Source organism: Otolemur garnettii, unplaced genomic scaffold, assembly GCF_000181295.1.
Source record: "Otolemur garnettii isolate 467f Iridium unplaced genomic scaffold, OtoGar3 scaffold00145, whole genome shotgun sequence".
NCBI lineage: Eukaryota > Metazoa > Chordata > Mammalia > Primates > Galagidae > Otolemur > Otolemur garnettii.
In genome coordinates, this window is record NW_003852540.1 from 4,002,162 (window position 1) to 4,011,880 (window position 9,719).

The following is a 9,719-nucleotide window of genomic DNA, read 5'->3' on the forward strand; positions in this document are numbered from 1 at the left end:
CCTGCCTCGTTTCTCTGCAAAACTTCCCACGAGTGGACTCTGGGTGTTCACGAATATTCGCTGTCCCTGGACTGCCCTGGGGTATTCTTGCATGGTGGTGAGCTGGGCCCTGTGGCTTAGTTTAACCAATGAAATGTGAGGTGAGGAGCCATCCTGTCGCTTGAAACACATGTGAGAGCCAGGAGTTGGACATGTCTTCCCCTTTGCCGGAAGACCAGCAGTGTTCATGGTAGAGGATGTTCTCTTAGCCTGGGTCCTCAAGCAGAGCCTGATGTCCTGCTGTCTCGCGGGCCATGGTGATTCTGGGGCCCTAGTTGTTCAGCGTGCCCCAGCCTGTCCGGCCTGGCCCAGTGCTGGCTCCTCTTTCTCACTGCCATCCACTCTCCATCCTATTCCAGTGTCCTCTGTCATCTTTCTGCCAAAAGTGAACTTTTCAGAGTCACCAATTGCTTCCCATTTGCCAAATGAGTTGGACACTTTCTGTGCTCAGGTAAACACTTCACAGCCCTTGTCTCAGTTGACTATTCCCTCCTTCTCGAAACACTCTTGGCTTCAGTAACACTATACTTTCCCGGTTTTCCTCTTGGCTCATGGGCCGTGCCTTCTTTTGGCTGGCTTTTCCCAGAATTGCTGTGTGGCCACAGGCCTCAATCTTGTATCTTCCCTCTTGACTCTCCTGGGTGACCTCATCCATTCGCACAGATTGAAACATCGTCTCTGCCCATGACCCCTGAGTGCGCAGCTCCCCCGGACTGCAGTTTGGTCCATTCAATTAAACATCTCCAGAGGCTCCTCAGACTTTGTAGGTTCTACACTGATCTCCCATGTGCCCCCCAAGCTTATTTTCCTCCCTCTGTCTTACAATGGCAACCCCATCCTCTCTGTCATTTGAACCGGGTCTCAGAAGCCACCCCGTGGCCTGCCACCCCCTCTCCTTCACATTGGTCCTTCTGTGTGTCCTGTCAATTCTATATCCCAGAAATCCCTGGAGCCTGTCTCTATGGCCCTACTCTCTCCAGGCCCTCAATATCTCTCACAGATGACACCCACAGGCCTTGCTGCCTCCCACCTTGCTCCCCTACAGTCCACCCTCCACTAGCAGCCTCCCAGGTCCAATCACGTCACTCCTACCTTGGCTCTTCAGTGGCTTTGAAGGCCAGGCAAGACCTGGCTCCCACCCTCCTGACCTCATCTCCTGCACCTCTCCCCTTGTCCGTGGCAAGCTCGGTCCTGCTCCAGGGCTTTTGCACCTGCTGTCCCCTCTGCATGGAAGCCTGTCCCTCAGCACATTCTTATTCTTTAGGTTTCAATGTAGGTGTCACTCCAGAGCACACAGCTACAGTAGGGGCCTTCATTCACCTCCATCTTAACCCTCTTTGTGTTCTCAGCCCTTACAACAATCCCTTGTTCTGGGCTTGTCTGGTGTTTTTTGTTTACCCCAAAATGTAGGCCCAGTGAAGGAAGGCGCCACATCTGCTGTCACAGAGCCCAGCGAGGGGCTTAGCTTCTCTAGTGAAGAAAGGAGTGGGGCAGACTCAGAATGGGCTGAGCAGCAGGATATGGGCTGTACTTGGAGCCCTGATGCTGGGTCTAAATGCCTTTCTCTGATAGCAAAGAAGGGGTCGCACCAGGAACAAGCGCTCCTGGGAGAGAGTTCCACACCTGCTCCTCAGAGGTGGGGTTCCACCTCCTGTTTTGTGTCACTAGTGCCTCAGTCTTACCCAATGCCAGGATTTGGTAGATGACTCCCCGTCATTCTTCCTCACACCCCTCCCCCCTCATCTCAATACACATCTGTCACTGAGGATGTCCCACCCCCACAGAAGTTCCTCCCTCCCCCTAGATGCATTTGAGAGATCACTTAGGGTTCAGTGGGTCTGTCAGGTTGTGAGAGGGTCCAAAATTGGCTGTCATTTTGGGGAGGGCAGTTGGCTTCACAAGTGCCTCGGCAGGAGGCTGGGCTCAGAGCCTTCACAGACTTCTCCTAGGCTGCAGGAGCCCTTGGCCTTCAGACCAAGTCTTGGGGCCCCCAACCCTGGAGCAAACATGAGTAACATGAAGACATATTTTGTGTATCTGGGGCTTGAGGGAGTGAAAGTAGAGCGAAAGACCCTGGACTTCCTGCAGAGCTGCCAGGTCTAGTGGGGATGGAAGGGCTGGGAGAGAGGGCAAAGTAGAGAGGCAAGGGTGCCATCCTCACCTGGCAGGGAGCCTGAGCCTTGGGATTAAGCCTCTCCTTAGCATCTGATATTTCAAGTTCCTCTGCCATGGGTCTGGAAGCTTCAGGGTGGGCAAAGTGAAAGTAGCTCCCTTTGCAGCAATAGCAGTAATCTGACCATCACGCCTTAGGGAGGGCCTCCCCTTCCCCCAGCACTGAGGCACATAGGTTAGGTGCACAGCCTCACTGCCTGCACCCTAGAAGGCTGGTGCTCCGACTGCCAGTTTCCAGACCCCGGAGACTGAGCGACCCGCCTGAGTTGTCCAGCTATCACGGTCCCACTGGGGCTGTCCTAAGTCTGGGTAGTAGCTGGGTACACGGCCGCCAGGGTGACAGCCTGCAGCCCCTGCCCGACGCAGAGACCTCCAGAGAGAGCAGGAGGAAGACCCTGTGGGGGAGGATGGGAGAGCTAGGGGCTGCTCCAACAACCCCAGAGACTGAGCGACCCGCCTGAGTTGTCCAGCTATCACGGTCCCACTGGGGCTGTCCTAAGTCTGGGTAGTAACTGGGTACACGGCGGCCAGGGTGACAGCCTGCAGCCCCTGCCCGACGCAGAGACCTCCAGAGAGAGCAGGAGGAAGACCCTGTGGGGGAGGATGGGAGAGCTAGGGACTGCTCCAACAACGCCCTGTGAGAACTTGGCAGCCTAATTAGCACGTTCCCAGCCAGGCCTGCTCCAGGGGACTAGAGAGGCAGATGAAAGCTGAAAGGTTATGCCAATAAGGGGCCGCCCACTTCTCAGCTGAGAGCGATCCTGGTGTGCTGGAGGGACCTGGAGTGGGTGCATAATTCAGCATGTCAGGAGGAGAGCAGAAGCTAAAGGCAAAGCCAGAGTGAGCACCCGGATAAGGCGCAGAAGGACGGGATGTGTGCCTCTGCTCAGAACAGCCACCAGGGATGCTGCAGGATGAAGGGCCTGGCTGCCAGCGTCACTGATGGGCCCCAGAGACAAACATGCGTATATTTAGATACATGCATACCCTGTGCACAGCACGCAGCCATGTAAACACACACACACAGAGACCCACATGTGCACACAGACACACATTTGCACATAGATGCACACAGACCCCCATGCCCCTTCAGGCTCCTCCTAGGCCTAGCCCTGCTTCCCATCTGCCTGTATGTCCCTTCCCCTTCCTGCATTGGAAGGTTTTAGTGGGGGACATAGTCCCAACTCAGATAGGGTAACTAATCTGTCCTGGTTTGTTTGGGAAAAAGTCCTACATGCTGGGAAACCCCTCAGTCTCAGTCAAACCTACCTTGGTCACTCTGCCCCAGGCCTGGGCAGGCCTAGTGCTGGGGCCTCCTTCCTGGAGGTGACAGTGATCCTCTCCTCACCATTTGGTTACCTCTGTGATGAACCAAAGGGGACCCCAGAATAGAGCCCTGGCCTAGTCTTTGTTCTCATCCTGAGGCTCTAAAGCTCCCCAGTTCTAATAAGATGACTGTTTCTTGAGCCAGGCCCTGTGCCTAGGGTCTTCAGAGTGTCACTCTCTACCCTCCAGTGACTCAGAAAGGTAATTCCCTCGTTCAGCCATTGTTTCTGGGCACCTGCCCGGTGCCGGGCACCATCCTTGGGCCTGGGGGCAAAGTTGAGAGAACACCAGACAAACCACCATCCCCATGGAGCTGGCACTGAGTGAGAGGACATGGCAAGTGATGTAAGTGAGTAAGATAAAGAAGTAAATATGGGCTGGGCGCGGTGGCTCACGCCTGTAATCCTAGCACTCTGGGGGTTGACGTGGGTGGATTGCTTGAGCTCATGAGGTCAAGACCAGCCTGAGCTTGAGCAAGACCTCATCTCTAAAAAGATAGCTGGGCGTCGTGGTGGGCGCCTGTAGTCCCAGCTACTTGGGAGGCTGAAGCAAGAGAATTGCTTAAGCTCAAGAATTTGAGGTTGCTGTGAGCTGTGACACCACTGCACTCTACCGAGGGTGACAAAGTGAAACTCTACCTCCGGAAAAAAAAAAAGTAAATTTTGTAGTGTATTTGGAGAGAATGCATATGGAGTGAAGGAAAACAGGGAGGGGACACCTTTAAAATAGGCTTCTCAGGGAAGGCCTCACAAGGAGGTGACTTGGGCAGAGCCCCGATGGTGAGGTGGGGGCAGGAGACTTGCAGACACCCTGAGGACTGTTCCAGGCAGAGGGGACAGAACCTGCAGAAGGCTGGGGGTAGGCCACACTGACCAGGCAGGAGGTTAGTGTGGCTGGGGCAGGGAAGGGATAGGGGCCCAAATTGGACAGCATCTCTGGGCTGCAGTACAGACTTGGAGGGACTTACTGCATGAGATAGGAGCCATGGCGAGTTTGAACAGAGGAGACTCTGACTTTGATTCTTTAATTTTTTTTTTTTTTGAGACAGAGCCTCAAGCTGTCCCCCTGGGTAGAGTGCTGTGGCATCACAGCTCACAGCAACCTCCAACTCCTGGGCTCAAGCGAGCCTCCTGCCTCAGCCTCCCAAGTAGCTAGGACCACAGGCGCCTGCCACAACGCCCGGCTATTTTTTGGTTGCAGCCGTCATGGTTGTTTTGGCAGGCCCAGGCTCGATTCGAACCTGCCACCTTAGGTATATGTGGCTGGGGCCTTAGCCACTTGAGCAACAGATGCCGAGCTGAGACTCTGACTTTGGCTGGAAAGTTATAAGAGCTGTGGGGCAAGGGTGGGGGAGAAGGACCCCTTGGAAGGCTATGGCAATGGTCTAGGTGAGAGATGATGGCTGCCCAGGCTGGAGTGGTGGCCCTGAGAAGTGAATGGAGGCGGGATAAATTCTGAAGTTGAGTTGGCAGGATGTCTGAGGGTTTGGGTGTGGGTGAGAGGTGGGGGGAGCCCATGACTCCAAAGTGTATATTCTGAACAGCCAAAACAAAGGTGTCACCTTTACCTAAGATGGAGGTGTGAATGGAGGAGGCTTGTTGGGGATAGCAAAGCTCAGTGGTGGAGGATTGTGCTCAACAGATGGAGATGTGGGGGAGGCAGGTGGATACTGGCATCCACAACGAGGGCCCAGACCAGAGCGTTAAATAACTGTCCCCACTTTACAGGTGAGGAAAATGAAGCTCACACACTTGTTAAGTTGGAGAGTCAGGATTCAAACCCAGGTCTCTCTGGCTCTAAAGTCTGTACTCTCCTCACTGCCCTGTGCCATGGACAGGGAATCACTGGCATCCTGCACATTCTACACTCTACATACAGCAGTGGGAATGAGGGAAGCCCAGCTGTGCCCTGGCTGGCTTCCTTGTCTCCAGGGCTGGGCCGGGCCCTGGGCTCTGTGTGGGGGACACACTCACCAGGAAGTGGCCTATGCTTGGATGCCACATGGAAAGACAGTGCCAAGTGGTCCGAGGCACCAACAGCCCTGTTGGCACAGCCAGCCCAGCCTGAGGCCACTATCTGACCAGTAGAAGCATTTGGTTAGCAGCGATTGGTTTAGAGAGCAGCATCTGGACAGGCTGAGGGCAGCAGGGAAGGGAGAGCTGCAGACCCAGAAGGACTGACCACATGACTCACCAGTATCCAAGCCTCAGAGAGCCCCACAGACCTGCCTTGGGGGCCATAGGAATGCCAGCTGCTGGGCCATGCCTGCTCAGGGGCAGGGGCAGCCCCTTTGGTGCCAGCAGGTTGAGATGAGCAGGCTGAGATTTTGGGGGTCTATAGGGCTAATTAGCCCTCAGCTGAGGCTGCCCTGCCCACCCCAGGTAGTGCAGAGCCCTGGGTTTGGAGTCGGTGAGGAGGCCTGCTCTGCTGCCCTGCTCACTGGTGGCGTGGCCTCGGCCAGTTGCTTCCCCTCTGCTGGCTTCATTTCCTCCTCCGTGATGGTGCCCCTCCTTGATCAGTTCCTTTCCTTCTTTCCATGGGCTGGGAAGCTTCAGGGCCCCTGCCACACTGACCTGGTGGTGTTGGTCCCAGTGGGGACCTGTCTGGCCACCTCAGCCCTGGATTTCCCCAGCCCTGCAAAGCGGAGGAAGAAGCTCTGCCTACTTAGAGCCTAAGAGAGGGAGGCCAGGTGAGGGGACATGCCACCTCAGTGCCTTTGCACATGCTGTGCTCTTTGCCTTCACTTCCCACCTACCCTAGCAGGTCTGGCCCCACAGGACTGGTTGCTGGGGGCTGCTAAGTGGTTTGGGTGAGGTGCCTACCTGGGCTTGGGCCACTCACCTGCCCTGCAGGCAGGGGTTTGGGGATTTGCAGGAAGGACCTGAAAACAGCACCAGCTCTTCCTGATTGTGCTGGACACCATGCTAAGCAGTGAGCTGACATAATCTCATGGGATCCTAAGGCAATGACATAAGGCAAGGACCCTCCTGGTCCCCATTTTATAGATTAAATACCCCACGAGTTGAGGAACTTTGCACCTCACACAGGTGACTGGTGACAGGACAATGTTGGCAAGTGGCACGGGGCATCCAGGGCCCTCCCCCACACACCTGCTCACCTGCTCTGTGAGCCCCCTCTGCTAGTGAGCCATGGGCATCCTCGCTCCTCCTGGGCCCTCCTCACTGGCACCTCTGACACTCTGGGACTTAGGCAAGAAGTGCTGAACAGAGGAAGGGATGAATGAAGCTGCAGGATACTCAGATGTGTGGGAAGCCAGGAGGTTTGGGGGCAGTCAGCAGAGTGCATGCCACTGGCGGAGATGGAGGACAGCGCTGAGGAAGGACTGGGGGGAGGCCCAGCCTTGTTTCCTCAGCCCCTTAGGCAGAGCGACCCCGTCCCACCCAGGAGACTCCTCCAGGAGACCTGGAACCCTGCTAATTTGCAGCCTTCAGATGCTCAGCAAAGGCAAGGGTGTCATGTTTAGTACATTAATCCGGCGATTAGTGGGTGGGGCTTCCCACTGGAGAAGTGATGCCAGCCTCCCTGGGGAGGAACCCCCAGGGTGACAGTCCAAGACCAGGCACAGACTGGCTCTGGCAGGGGGTACCAGAGGCAGGTCATGTTGGCTGGGACAGCTGGTCCAGGGTCTTGGAGATGGGATGAGCTTCTAGGGGCAGAGGCACTCAGCTGAGAGCCCTGGCCCCTGGTGGGAAGGGCGGCTTGCCCAGTATGGGTGCCCTGAATCTGGCCATACTGAAAGATGGAGAGCAGCTCCCATGGGCTCGGGCCCCACAGCCTTCTCCTGAGGTGCCCTCCATTATCCTCGGGCCTTGGGAAGGAAGGGACTGCTCCATATAGGTCACTGTGGTGTTGTTGCCCCAGGCCCCACCCCCAGACCTTTAAGATAACAGGGAACGTGAGCTGGACCCTGTGCCAAGCCTTGGCTGGAGTCCCTAACTCCTCCTATGGTCCTCCAAGGAAGGGCAGAGAGACTCCTGTCTTGGGGTCTTGGCTCACCCCACCCCTGCTATCTGACCCCTCCCACCCGCCGTGGTGCAAGCTGCATACTAAGCCCCTACCAGGAGTTTTGGGAAGTCTTGTTTTTTTCCCTTAACCTGGGGCCCTCATCTGGTTTCCCCTGTGCTCCGATGTCCCCTGGAGGTTATTTCAGAGAACCTGGGGCCTTGCAGAGACAGAACCACAGCAGCAGGTGGAGGAGGCCTGCCCCCATCCCCCACCACCCAGGGTAGTTCTAAGGATCAGAGGAACACGAGCACAAGCACTTTGTAAACTCCAATAAGCTGTACAAATGTTGAGTGGTATTAGCACTGAGCCATCCACAGCTCACCCCTTCCCCCTGCCACAAGGCCTTTCCTACTATGGACAAGGGAAGGAAATGCCTTTGTCTTTTTAGGATGCCAGGTGGAGGTGGTGTTAGCAAGGCTGTGGGCTGGTCGTGAAACTGTCCCCGTTAGTCTAAAATGGAGGATGAGACACAGTGAGCACTGAGAATGCCCTTGAACTAGGAAGGACACCCTGGGCTCCCTCAGAGTGGCAGGCTGGGGCTCCCTGGGGAGGGTACCTGCAGGTACAGCCTTCCTGGGAGGAGAAGAGGAGCATGGGCTCTGGAAAGGGCAGTAGTGTGGGGTGGGCCTCCTCCCAGCCCAGATGTGAAAGGCTGAGACACTAGGCCGACTCCCTGAGAGGCGGTGGGCACCTGTAACCTAAGCTCCTACCTCTGACACCCTGCCTCCCCCTGAGGGGCTGGAGTCTGCTGAGCAGTGGGGGCTAGAGGCCAGACCTCCACCTCTGAGTGGGGAGGGCCAGCATAGTAAACATCTCCTATACATGTCATGGGGGAAACAGGTCTAGGCAGCAGCAGCCATGGCCCAGCCCGCAGGCTGTGTAGTGGATGGGGTGACAAGGCACTCGGAGGATGCGTATAGCACGTGGCCTGGCCCAGAAAGGGTCCTCGAAGCTGTGCTGCCACCACCACTGAGGTCATAATTGCTCTGAAATCGCAACTGAGCCCAATTATGCAAAAACCAAATTATGTGCGATGATTTTTATGTGTTGGAAATGTTCAGTTGAAGCTGGGTGATTACAGGGGGACGGGAAGCAGCTGCCACTCTCTGGGAGCCCATAACTCCCAACAGCTGGAAGCTGTCACTTATTTATGGCACCGTTTCACCAGGAACAAGCGAATGACAGTGGCGGTGAGGACTGCTCGGCCGGGAGCCTGGGCAGTGGCAGGCCTGGGAGCCAAGAAGGGTGGTGGGGTGAGGCTGGGAGGGGGGCTGACGGAGAGTGGCCAGGAAGGGTGGTGGTTCTCCCACCCTAAGTGCTCTGGGAGCAGCTGGCAACAGAAATTTGGCTGAGCTGCCTCAGGTGCCCAGGTCTTCTGAGAGGCCCGCTGGACAAGCCGGAATTGAAGGGGTGGGAGGCTAGCCGGGCCCTCTGGGGGTGGGGGGCACTGGAGGCCTGGAGCCTGTCCCCCCTCACCCTGACGCGCCTGCCAGGCTGCCTGGGGCAGCTGCGACCCTGGAAAAAGGCAGGTAATGACAATCGTCCATAATGAGGCTGCTCCGATAATGAGCATGGGGCTATTATCCGACCACAGGCTGGACACATCCGAAAATAAATTATTTTAAGGATCCATTAACGAATGCCTAATTAATGCCCAATTAGAGAGAAGCTACAGAGGAAATGCTCTGGACGGCCGAGAGGCAAGGCCTGGTTTTGCAGTGACAGTCTGGGAGGTCGAGGAAGGCTAGGCGAGGAGAGGGAGCCAGAAGGTGGACGTGGACCAGGGCAGCTTCTGCCTAGCATCTGGTGCCACCTGGTGCCACCCTTGGTCCTTCACAGATGTGTGTCCTCTCAATACATCCACCCAGCTCTGCCAGGAGAACTATTACTATCTATATTTTAGAATGAGGAAACTGAGGCACAGAGGGGGTGTTGCATATTTGAGGACGTGGAATACACTGTAAGGGAGACACCATTGGAAGTGGACCTTGGTGGCATGCAAGCAAGCTCTGCTTGTTATTGGGAATAATTTAAATAAAAAGATTGTTCAGGGCTCGGCGCCCGTGGCTCAATTGGCTAAGGCGCCAGCCACATACACCTAAGGTGGCGGGTTCGAATCCCCAGCCCGGCCCGCCAAACAACAATGATGGCTGCAA

At 56.0% G+C, this 9,719-nt stretch overlaps 1 protein-coding gene across 1 annotated transcript in view; it reads left to right on the forward strand.

Annotated features, from left to right (window-relative positions):
- RTN4RL1 (reticulon 4 receptor like 1) overlaps window positions 1-9,719 on the forward strand; it is a 78,278-nt gene that overhangs the window by 64,839 nt on the left and 3,720 nt on the right. The gene's annotated exons all lie outside the window — the stretch shown is intronic.